This window comes from Xenopus tropicalis, chromosome 8 (genome assembly GCF_000004195.4).
Source record: "Xenopus tropicalis strain Nigerian chromosome 8, UCB_Xtro_10.0, whole genome shotgun sequence".
In the NCBI taxonomy this organism is placed as follows: domain Eukaryota; kingdom Metazoa; phylum Chordata; class Amphibia; order Anura; family Pipidae; genus Xenopus; species Xenopus tropicalis.
Genome location: NC_030684.2, coordinates 28,043,018 through 28,055,428, shown reverse-complemented (window position 1 = coordinate 28,055,428; position 12,411 = coordinate 28,043,018).

Below are 12,411 nucleotides of genomic sequence, written 5' to 3'. Positions count from 1 at the left end.
GGGTCTTGATAATTTGGCCCAACTCTTCACAGAATGATTATTAAATCAAATATGCTTTTAGTAATGCAATACTCTTCCTCATACTGGTGGGAAACTGGATTTATGGGCACTGGTCTGGAGATGGCCTCAATATTTGGTGTCCAGGACCTTTACTTTTTACATGTTATCTATAATACTTTGTTTTAAAATGGTAAGTATGGCATCCATTTTTGGGAAACTCATTATCCAGAAAGCTCTGAATTACAGAAAGGCCGTCTTCCATAGATTCCATTTTAATCAACTAATTCAGATTTTTAAAAATGATTTCCTTTTTCTCTATAATAATAAAACCGCTCCTTGTATTTGATCCCAACTAAAATATAATTAATCCATATTAGAGTTTAAATAATGTTTAAATGATTTTTAGTAGACTTAGAAGGTACAGAGATCCAAATTACAGAAAGTCACCTTATCCAGAAAGCCCCGGGTTCCAAGCATTCTGGATAACAGCTCCCATACCTATATAAAGCTGATGTGGTGCCACTAGGTGTAGGGCTTGTAGTCCCAGACTAACTGATCTCTCATTGAAATTACATTTGGTCTCCAGTATATCTGTCAGCATAACTGCATTTTAGGGTTACCATTTATGTGCTGCCTTGGTGATATAGCAGAATACAGAGAGATAATCTACGTCAGAAAAGAGGAAAACAGCAGCAGCAAAAAAAATCTCCAGTGGGATAAGAAGATGTAGGAAGAAAATAGCAAGAAGAGATAAGCAGCGATGATGGGGAACCAGCAGAAGGTAAGGAGAAGCAGGCCCAACATAAAATAACTGTAAGGCTAATGCGCATTGGGTTGATTCTTGGCATGTGGATAAACACAGGCCGAAAATCAGCCCCTATGTGTCAGCCTTTCCCTCAAAATGCACCTGGAGCCACTGCGTCAGCCTAGGTGCAGGCACCTGGGTCAACACAATGGCTTCAGGCTAAGGCAGAGGGAAAGGCTGGTGCCTGCATTGTGGCATTAGCCTTACTTTTGTCTAGTAAATGACCCTCCCTCGATTTTTTTCGACTATTCCTCTGCAATTTTTTTTCAAGTATGATATAAGGTGGTTGTAACATTTTCTGGATAATATAAAATAACACACATGACATGCAGATATATTTTTAAACCCAAAATACGCTTATGTTATCCTGATGGATGAGATGTTTTGTTGTATTGGGCCTTAGTGTGTCCCATAACACATAAAGAGCACACAAACCAACAAAGAGACAGACTTTCTCTTTATATGTACATGATTATGGGACTCATTTATTAACACTATACAAAGTTGCACCTGTGCAGTAACCCATGGCATCCAAATGGAGTGCACAGGCCTGCGGCTATTTGCACAAGACCCCACGCACTGGGCAAAAAAGGCTGATTGTGCCCCTTTTTTGCACTTTTCTCACTGTGTGGGGCACTGTAAATGAAGCCTTTAGAGTACTTCACTGTGTGCCCTACAGCTCTGCAGGACACCACAAGTGCATTCTGTCTTGTGTCCCAAATTTTGCTGAGCCAAACCTAAAATGAGCTGGGGCTTAGCTGGCTATAGAGTGTATAAGTAAAGCCTGTATGTATAGAGTTTCTTGCCATTACAAAGTGCAGATGAATGCATGTAACTTTGTCTGGCACTGATGCGGCTACTTGTCATCTCTGATGTAATAGTCTGCTCTGTTGCAGTATATAGAGGCTGATAATACACTGACCAATATATACACAGTGCAGCCTGAGGTGTCTAGGAAGCCCTTATGCTTGACTTATAGCCCGCCCGTTCATGTAGAATAACCCCTTCAGTAAGGATACACCAGGGAGAAAGAGAAATAACTTGCATCAGGCTGAGCATTTAATGTAACCCCTCAAGTGCTGGAGTATTTTTTTTAAATTGCATGTTTGAACAGTAGTGATTATTTCAGCAGCCCCTAACCACATTAGAACAACCTTGTGCCCCATAGTGGATGTGCTGACACCCTTAACAACAGTTAAGCAATGCAATTTAAAAATAATTCTCCGCTGAAAGTGCATTTAGTGACACCATCAGACTATTCTGTAGGACGTAAAAATTGTGGATCTCATTAGTGATTTATAAAATTTGTGCACAAAAATGAATGTGTTCTGCTAGGATTTAGTGCCTTAGCTGCCATAAAAGAGCTCAGTAACTTAGCTTTTAGAAAGAACAAATTTCTGCTAAAAAAAAAAAACAAAAGACCCACTGGCATAAGACAGACTTAGATCAGATTCCTACCTTACCTTTTTTTTTTTCTTTTCTTAGTACCTGACTCCCATATTACCAAGGAATGGTTCCCATAGACATTTAGAGCCATATGCATCAATGGTTTTTACTGTTTTTATACCTTAATTAGTTTTAATTGTCTCCGAGAGCAGCACAAGTGAATTTTAGTCACTAATAAAATTTCCAATTTCCTCCTTTAGCCAAACAGGGCTAATACTCAGCCTGCGGATAAACAGAGACCAAAACTCAGCCCCTATGCTCCTATCAGTTTTAAGATGTGTCTGCACTATAAGGCTGGGACCACCAGGCAGGGGGGCTGGCACGTGCAGAGAATTTTGCCACTAAAATATGCAAGTCTGCATTTCGGTACAAAAATCTGCTCTGTGTGCCTGCACCCAAGCCAATGTAGCAGCTCGGCCGACCAAGAATCAGTCCTGTGTGGCCGTAGCCGCCAGCTTACATGTGATATATAATAGTGTGATGATGCAACTAAATGCACCTTATTTGAAGTTTGCTTTTTTATTACTTTTCTTATTGCATGTCGCCAATAATTATGCAGAGTGCAATAGATGAAAAGGCAACTTGCAAATTTAGATTATATTGTTGCAGTACCTTTATGTCAGAATTCTAAATTTATATATATTTATAGGCACAAGGAGCCATCCATACTCTGCAGCAGAACCTCTGATTATAACTTGTGCTGCAGACTAAACTGATGTTTGATATGTAATGATCTTGGGAAAAAAAGCCTTTCTATTTATACTGACCCTTTATTGTGACTTTATCACTGCAGGAATTCTACAGCTACAATATTACTTGTTATCATACTAGGAACCAATGTACTGCCTGCTTCCCTGCTGCAAGTGGCCATTCTTTGCTTCACATGGACCCTCGGAAGAAGAAAAGCCGTGGACTCTCTCTCTCAATATGGCTTCAATAAATGAGGATTTGATGACACTGCTGTGTGTGGATATATCTGTTTTCAGGTGAGAGATTTATTGTGATGCTGAACATTAGAGCAGTTAGAGCAGGGGTTCCTAATTTCTTTTTTTTACCTATGAGCCATACTCAAATGTAAACCTTGTTGGGGAGCCACACAAGCATTAAAAAAAATCCTTGGGGATTAAGATAAAGACTGTGATAGGCTAACTGGTAGCTGCTTGTGTAGAGGGCCGGAAGTAGGGAAAGGCAGAAGAGGCACGTGCCTAGGGCGCAACAGTGGTGGAATGGTGCTAGACACGTACCTCTTTTGCTTACCCCTAGTCCAGTCCATTGTCCCTCCACTGCTCCAGGTTTCCCTCACCACCTGTATTACCTTTCTCCCACCCCTATCTTCTTCAGTTTGCATAGGCGCACTCACGCACATGTGTGGGGAGGCAGGCGGTGCTGGCCTGGCATTGCATGTGGATGCTCGTCTGCAGAAAGCTGCTTTTGAAATAAACCTGTGTCTTTATGCCTCCAAACCTTGCCTTCAAGAAAGGACTTAAAGGAAAACTATACCCCTAAACAATATAGGTCTCTCTAAAAATATACTGCCTTTTGCTTCCACACTACTTTCTGTTACAGTTAAAGCTGCATTATTTCTGGTCATCTGAGGGAGCTCACAGCCCATTACTAAATGGTGGATCAAGGGAAAGGATGTAAAAGGGCAGTATTTACTGATATATATATATATATATATTCCAGTTTGGCGAGATTCTTTAATAGGTCACTTAACATAATACAAACTATCTGTTGGTTAAGTATTCATTCTGGGGGTATAGTTTTCCTTTAGAAAATGAGTACTTACTTTGAGGCCACTTTGACCATCCTCAACAGGAGTGGTTGGCCACTGTTGGCCACAAGCCGATGGTTGGGAAATCACTGAGTTAGAGACTGAATGTGTTCGCTGTAGATCAGTGCTGGCCAAGACTTTGCATGCTGTGGGCCAATTATCAGCGTATTCACACATTTGGAGGGCAAATATTTATAAAACAAAAAGGTCAAACAAAGTAGATTTTGGTACACGTCTGATCTGTTGGCCTATAGCTGGACAGCCTTTTCTAGAAGAAACACTTATTGGATTTGTGAGAAAAATCCCACATCTACTGTCAGGTTTTGGTTTGGTCATGGCATAAGTAAGCCACATTCGCAGGCCAACATAACCCAATAAAAACACATCACACATGAACTGGGGGATTGAAAATAGCTGCAGTTTTATTGATTAAACAAGAGATTATAATATGAATTCACCTAACTCCCAAGTCAAAACCCCCCTAAATGTGACCCAGATGCGCAGTTAAGTCACAGATCACCTCCCCCCCATCATCTGCCTTGAACAGTAAACCAATTACCTCAATGGCAGCAGCTTTGACCCCCTGTACCCCAGTCATGCTTTATGAATCATACCCTGCAAACCTAAAAGGGGTCAAGACTAGGTTCCAGCAGATCACTCAATCTCTATATAGGCCATCTTCATGCAGTTCTGCATCAGTGTGTTCTGGCACAGTTTCTGGGAAAACATTACAGGAAGGGTACGTATCTCCCAGCATGCTCTATGAGATCCAACATATAAGGAAAATAAGACAGGATGAAGTAACTGGCAAAGGTGTTGTGATTGGGGAGTCACCCCTGGGGTAGGGGAGCTCTCTGCCCAGAAAGCAGAAAGTGTTTGAGGAATTGATGAAGGGAGACTTAAAAAAACAGTATCTTTCCCACTGCTCTATATGTGCAGACAGCTAAGCCTGGTTCCCTGCTATGTAACCCTTGTATATTCATGTAGGCATGGTTAGTTTCACCTGTTGTTAATCTGGTCACAGGTGTTCTGTGTTAACCATTAACCTGCCTATATAAGGCTAATGCCCACACGAGGCGTAGGGCGGATATTTTCAGCAAGCGGAAAAGTGCAAAAGTCTAGTTTTTATGCGTATGTCGGCTACATGTGCCTGCACCCGAACGTATCTCATTCATTCCTGTGCAGGCACATGTAGGAGGTGTAGGGCAGAATTTTCAGCAAGCGCTTTGCCTGTATCCTGACTTCAAGTGAACTCCGCCTGGACTGACCCCTTGCCTGTTTTACTTCTCTTCTGAATCCTGATTTTGTACTGTGCTTCTGTTCTGGTTTTGACCTGGCCTGCCTGACTCCAACTCTAAGCTCCTTCAGCCCTTTTCAAATGATCAGGTTCCCTTGCTTGCCCAGAACCGTTGCCTTGATCCTCTCACTTTAAGACCTGGCGGCACCCGAGTAGCGGAGGGCTCTACCCGAAGTGAAAGGTGGTTGTTATAGGCAGAAGCGTGAGCTGTGACCGGGACCTTGGCAATTGTTCTGGGTTTTGGGTTACCGATCGTGACAGGGGCCCGGCAGTGTCACACTTGGTTATATTAGCCGGGCTCCTGTGCTGTCAGTGTACCAGTATTGGACCAGTCGGGGCCTGCACCCACAGCAGATAACACTAAAATGTTTTACATTCTCCCACTGCATTGCCCGCCCAACTCTGATTGGCCCAGCCCAACCCCACTCCGATTGGCTCAGCCCTCCCCCATAGAGAATCGGACAGAGGACAAGAAAAAAAAAACAGAAGAAAAAGTGTCAGGCAGAAGAGGTACAGTGGGAAGTAAGATGTCAGAGAATGTTATGGTGAATAGGAAAATAGCAGAGATTGTGAAATACAGAAAGGGAAAGAAAAGTATGTAGAGAACACCAAAGATGTGAGGAAGGGTGGGTGATCCACTTGCAGACATGGGAATGTGGCTGAAGTTTGTACAAAGTAAAGTTTATGAGAGTAGAAAAGTAAGAGAAGCACATGAAAGCTGAAATGCTAAAAGTAGAAAAGATGAAGAGATAATGGAGGAAAGCAGGACAGAAAAACCTCAGAAAATGGAAATCAGAGAAATGCAAGAACAGAGAAAAGAAATTAAGCAGAATTTTGCACCTGCATATTTTTTTTTAATCTATGTCTGAGCTCTAGGTTCCTTGTGGACATAGCAAGGCAAGTGTATGTTTGTTATCATCTGACAACATTGTGCAGTCTATGTGGCAGGAGGAAGAGACCCTCAGTAAGAGCCGTTTGAGTTTCTTGCTTTAGGAACAAGGAGAATTGTTGCCCATGGGAAATCTATGCTACATATGGGAAACAAATCTGACAACTCTTCTTTTGTACTACAACCCTTATCACTGCTGTTGTCATGTCTCTCTCTTGATGGTTACACAGTGGCAGTGCTCCACTCGCTATCATTACTGATCACACAAATGCTTAGGTCGACACCAGCTTGGACTACAGTGAAACGACCAAGTTCTGCAAAGCAGCTCACAGGGTTGTTTTTAAGCAAAGGCATGAAACAACCCCACTCAGTACCGCCCCACCGTTCAGAACGTGAAGCAAAGCTGTATTGGAAATTGGTTTCTTTCTTAATGGAGACCATTTGGGCCCTGGACCACCAATTTGTATTCTGGTTTTTAACTATAAAGGTGGCCATACACAAGCAGATCCGCTCCCTTGGCGATGTCGCCAAGCGAGCGGATCTTTACCCGATATCCCCACCTACGGTGGGCGATATCGGGGAGAATTTAGGTAAAAAAGAAAAATAATCCGATCGTTTGGCCCTGGGGCCAAACAATCGGATTATGTGGGCAGCAATGGGGCAGTCGGTTCGGGGACCGCATCAACGAGCCGATGCGGTCCCCGATCCGACTGGATTTTCTAACCTGGCCGATCGAGATCTGGCCAATTTCAGGCCAGATATCGGTCAGCCAGGCCGCTCTGCTCTCCCCATACACGGGCCGATTAGCTGCCGATATCGGCAGCTATAGTCGGCCCGTGTTTGGGGACCTTTAGGCCACCAGGGGGGCCCTTTTGGTTTTGTTGTACGGGGCCCCGTGCCTATGGCTACACCTGGGCTTACTTGCCAATTGTTTTCATGTCACCCTACCAAATGTATAAACACAATTCTGCCATTTTTCCACTTGTTGGAGGTCATTGCAACAATGCACTTGTTTCATTAAGACCAAGCCAAGCAATTAAGAGTTTCTTTATTAGAAAACCATAACTTCTTTCTAATTGTGGCCCAGTAAATATAAAAGTGACCTGTGATAAACAGTGACCACTGACTAAGATATGCAATATATATCAGAGAAGATCTGGGATACCTGGGAGCATATGGCAAAATCCAGACATGTTGCTAAAGTGACATCCTCAGTTTGTAACCCTCACTGCCGAGTTTTATTATTTATTATGGGCAAATAAAATGCTATGCATCAGCTGAAGTGATGTACAAGTTACCACCATTGGACTATGAAGCATCTGAAGTAATAAATGACATTTTACCAGCTGGCCGTCTCATGGCCCATGGAATGCTAAATGCCTCAATACTTAAAGCCCACAGTAAACTAATGTGGAGAAGGAATAACGAGGGGAGGCGGTTTTAGCCTCTTTGTACTTAAAATGCCAGGGCCGAATTTGAATCTCAGTCCGGGCCTGATGGAGGTCTATGTATGGTAACAGATAGGGTTGCCACCTAGGTGGTATTTACCTGACCCAGCTGTTAGAAATGATTCCTGCTACCAATGTTTTAAATAGGCAAGAAAGGGAACACAGCAATGCTGGTGTTATTTGTTTTATTTCAGGAAATATGGTGAACCTAAAAATCCTGGGCTCCCCTCAATTATCCAAACCTTGGGGGCTAAAACTCTTATACACCTGTTGTCTCTATTGTCAACCTGGGGGATAATTGGGCCCTACCCTATTTATTACAAGGAATCAAGAAGAGTGGCTGCTATATCTTGGAAACTAAACAGCATCCCTATCCCCCCATTAATTAAACAAACCTTGTTTGGATTCTTTGGTTCCCTTACATAGCATGTACACTGTACCGGATATATATTTATTTTGTAATCTTTTAGTGTCTCTTTACACGTTTATCTTCCTGTGTAAAGGAAATATAAATACTTTTACCCCCTAAAACCCCAGAATAATGACTCATACAACAGCTTTAGGGTTAATCTGTAAAATGACAGGTTTATTGATAAGAAAATTGAGGGAGCCCTATCTATGAGGCCTGGCTTTTTGGTCCTGAGGAAGGCAAAAACCCTTAAAGAAGCTTGGGCCAATCTGCTTCATGAGGGAAAAATTCCTTCCTGACTCCTTAACGGCAATCGGAATTACTCCCAGGATCAATGCGCCAATGGTGTGGAACGTGATGGTAAGGGGGCCAGTAGTGTGAGCTAGAGGGATGTGACGAAGTGTGTAAAAAGTGAGGAAAGGGCCAATGGTATGCTGGAGGCAGGACACTAATATGTGCGCTGTATATTTGGAGCCTATGGTTTGGGCTTTAAGCAGGGAGTAATGGTGTGGGCTGGAAGGAGGAGTTGAAGTGTGGGCCGTAAGCAGAAGCATGGTTTTGTAGGTGTGAGTATGAAAGTGTGAGAGGGGCAAATTATGTGGGCTGGAAGTTGAAGGCAAAAAGTGTGGGACAGAGGATGGTAGAATGTGATGAAGGCAGGGGTTGATTGTGTGGACCAGTGGCAGGGGGCCTATGGTTTGGGTCAGTGGCCAACTGTGTGGGCTGGTGGCAGGGGTTGATGAGGTGGGCCAGTGGCAGGGGGCCAATGGTGTGGGTCAGTGGCCAACTGTGTGGACTGGTGGCAGGGGTTGATGGGGTGGGCCGGTGGCAGGTGGTGTGGGCTGGTGGCAGCGGCCAATGGTGTGGGTCGATGGCAGGGGGCCAATGGTGTGGGCTGTAGGCTGATAATGTGGGCCTGAGGCAGGGGGCCGATGGTGTGGGCCGTTGGCAGGGGGCCGATGGCGTGGGCCGTTGTCAGGGGGCCGATGGCGTGGGCCGTTGGCAGGGGGCCGATGGCGTGGGCCGTTGGCAGGGGGCCGATGGCGTGGGCCGTCGGCAGGGGGCCGATGGCGTGGGCCGTCGGCAGGGGGCCGATGGCGTGGGCCGTCGGCAGGGGGCCGATGGCGTGGGCCGTCGGCAGGGGGCCGATGGCGTGGGCCGTTGGCAGGGGGCCGATGGTGTGGGCTGTAGGGCTGTAGGCTGGCCAACTGTGTGGGCCGGTGGCAGGGGTTGATGTGGTGGGCCAGTGGCAGGTGGTGTGGGCTGGTGGCAGGGGGCCAATGGTGTGGGGCTGGTGGCAGGGGGCCGATGGTGTGGGGCCTGAGGCAGGGGGCCGATGGTGTGGGCCTGAGGCAGGGGGCCGATGGTGTGGGCCTGAGGCAGGGGGCCGATGGTTTGGGCCGTTGGCAGGGGGCTGATGGTGTAGGCTGTAGGCTGATAATGTGGGCCTGAGGCAGGGGGCCGATGGTGTGGGCCGTTGGCAGGAGGCCGATGGTGTGGGCCGTTGGCAGGGGGCCGATGGTGTGGGCCGTTGGCAGGGGGCTGATGGTGTGGGCTGTAGGCTCATAATGTGGGCCTGAGGCAGGGGGCCGATGGTGTGGGCCGTTGGCAGGGGGCGATGGTGTGGGCCGTTGGCAGGGGCCGATGGTGTGGCCGTTGGCAGGGGCCGATGGTGTGGGCCGTTGGCAGGGGGCCGATGGTGTGGGCCGTTGGCAGGGGCCGATGGTGTGGGCCGTTGGCAGGGGGCCGATGGTGTGGGCCCGTTGGCAGGGGGCCGATGGTGTGGGCCGTTGGCAGGGGGCCGATGGTGTGGGCCCGTTGGCAGGGGGCCGATGGTGTGGGCCGTTGGCAGGGGGCCGATGGTGTGGGCGCGTTGGCAGGGGGCTGATGGTGTGAGCTGGGTGTAGGCTGTAGGCCAATAGTTTGGGCCGATGGCATAAGGGCCGAAGGCAGGGGGCCGATGGTGGTGGGCCGTTGGCAGGGGCCGATGGTGTGGGTCGATGGCAAGGGGCCAATGGTGTGGGCTGTAGGCTGATAATGTGGGCTGTTGGCAGGGGGGCCGATGGTGTGGGTCGATGGCAGGGGGCCAATGGTGTGGGCTTGTAGGCTGATAATGTGGGCTGTTGGCAGGGGGGGCCGATGGTGTGGGTCGATGGCAGGGGGCCAATGGTGTGGGCTGTAGGCTGATGGTGTGGGCCGTTGGCAGGGGGCCGATGGTGTGGGCCGTTGGCAGGGGGCCGATGGTGTGGGCCGTTGGCAGGGGGCCGATGGTGTGGGCCGTTGGCAGGGGGCCGATGGTGTGGGCCGTTGGCAGGGGGCCGATGGTGTGGGCCGTTGGCAGGGGCCGATGGCGTGGGCCGTTGGCAGGGGGCCGATGGCGTGGGCCGTTGGCAGGGGGCCGATGGCGTGGGCCGTTGGCAGGGGGCCGATGGCGTGGGCCGTTGGCAGGGGGCCGATGGTGTGGGCTGTAGGGCTGTAGGCTGGCCAACTGTGTGGGCCGGTGGCAGGGGTTGATGTGGTGGGCCAGTGGCAGGTGGTGTGGGCTGGTGGCAGGGGGCCAATGGTGTGGGGCTGGTGGCAGGGGGGCCGATGGTGTGGGCCTGAGGCAGGGGGCCGATGGTGTGGGCCTGAGGCAGGGGGCCGATGGTGTGGGCCTGAGGCAGGGGGCCGATGGTTTGGGGCCGTTGGCAGTGGGCTGATGGTGTAGGCTGTAGGCTGATAATGTGGGCCTGAGGCAGGGGGCCGATGGTGTGGGCCGTTGGCAGGAGGCCGATGGTGTGGGCCGTTGGCAGGGGCCGATGGTGTGGGCCGTTGGCAGGGGGCTGATGGTGTGGGCTGTAGGCTCATAATGTGGGCCTGAGGCAGGGGGCCGATGGTGTGGGCCGTTGGCAGGGGGGCGATGGTGTGGGCCGTTGGCAGGGGGCCGATGGTGTGGGCCGTTGGCAGGGGCCGATGGTGTGGGCCGTTGGCAGGGGCCGATGGTGTGGGCCGTTGGCAGGGGGCCGATGGTGTGGGCCGTTGGCAGGGGGCCGATGGTGTGGGCGTTGGCAGGGGGCCGATGGTGTGGGCCGTTGGCAGGGGGCCGATGGTGTGGGCCGTTGGCAGGGGGCCGATGATGTGGGCCGTTGGCAGGGGGCCGATGGTGTGGGCCTGAGGCAGGGGGCCGATGGTGTGGGCCGTTGGCAGGGGCTGATGGTGTGAGCTGGGTGTAGGCTGTAGGCCAATAGTTTGGGCCGATGGCATAAGGGCCGAAGGCAGGGGGCCGATGGTGTGGGCCGTTGGCAGGGGGCCGATGGTGTGGGTCGATGGCAGGGGGCCAATGGTGTGGGCTGTAGGCTGATAATGTGGGCTGTTGGCAGGGGGCCGATGGTGTGGGTCGATGGCAGGGGGCCAATGGTGTGGGCTGTAGGCTGATAATGTGGGCTGTTGGCAGGGGGGGCCGATGGTGTGGGTCGATGGCAGGGGGCCAATGGTGTGGGCTGTAGGCTGATGGTGTGGGCCGTTGGCAGGGGGCCGATGGTGTGGGCCGTTGGCAGGGGGCCGATGGTGTGGGCTGTAGGCTGATAATGTGGGCTGTTGGCAGGGGGGGCCGATGGTGTGGGTCGATGGTGTGGGTCGATGGCAGGGGGCCAATGGTGTGGGCTGTAGGCTGATGGTGTGGGCTGTTGGCAGGGGGGGCCGATGGTGTGGGTCGATGGCAGGGGGCCAATGGTGTGGGCTGTAGGCCGATGGTGTGGGCCGTTGGCAGGGGGCCGATGGTGTGGGCCGTTGGCAGGGGGCCAATGGTGTGGGCTGTAGGCTGATAATGTGGGCTGTTGGCAGGGGGGGCCCGATGGTGTGGGTCGATGGCAGGGGGCCAATGGTGTGGGCTGTAGGCTGATGGTGTGGGCCGTTGGCAGGGGGCCGATGGTGTGGGCCGTTGGCAGGGGGCCGATGGTGTGGGCCGTTGGGCAGGGGGCCGATGGTGTGGGCCGTTGGCAGGGGGCCGATGGTGTGGGCCGTTGGCAGGGGGCTGATGGTGTGGGCTTTAGGCCGATAATGTGGGCCTGAGGCAGGGGCCGATGGTGTGGGCTGTTGGGAGGGGGCCGATGGCGTGGGCCGTTGGCAGGTTGCCGATGGCGTGGGCCTGAGGCAGGGGGCGATGGCGTGGGCCTGAGGCAGGGGGCCGATGGCGTGGGCCTTAGGCAGGGGGCCGATGGTGTGGGCCTGAGGCAGGGGGCCGATGGTTTGGGCCTGAGGCAGCGGGCCGATGGTGTGGGCCTGAGGCAGGGGGCCGATGGTTTGGGCCGTTGGCAGGGAGCTGATGGTGTAGGCTGTAGGCTCATAATGTTGGGCCTGAGGCA